Genomic DNA, 271 nt, shown 5'->3' with positions numbered 1-271 from the left:
TGCCCTAAATTTGTTAAATAATTTCACAAAAAGGGAATGAGTAGGAGGCAAAAGATACCCGTGCACGCATTTGTATGCGCTTCTAAGCTTGTATAATACTCCGTAAAAAGGATCATTTATATCAATTTGGATTTCTTCCCAAAAAAAGAAAATTAAAATTAATAATGTATATCAATGACAATTAATTTTTTTTTTTAAAAAAATTATTCCTTCAAAAAAAAAAAAAAAAAAAAGAGTTATTGCTCTAGAAGGATTTATTACTATATATACA

This window comes from Chenopodium album, chromosome 1 (assembly GCF_948465745.1).
Source record: "Chenopodium album chromosome 1, dcCheAlbu1.1, whole genome shotgun sequence".
NCBI lineage: Eukaryota > Viridiplantae > Streptophyta > Magnoliopsida > Caryophyllales > Amaranthaceae > Chenopodium > Chenopodium album.
This window is presented reverse-complemented; position numbering follows the sequence as displayed.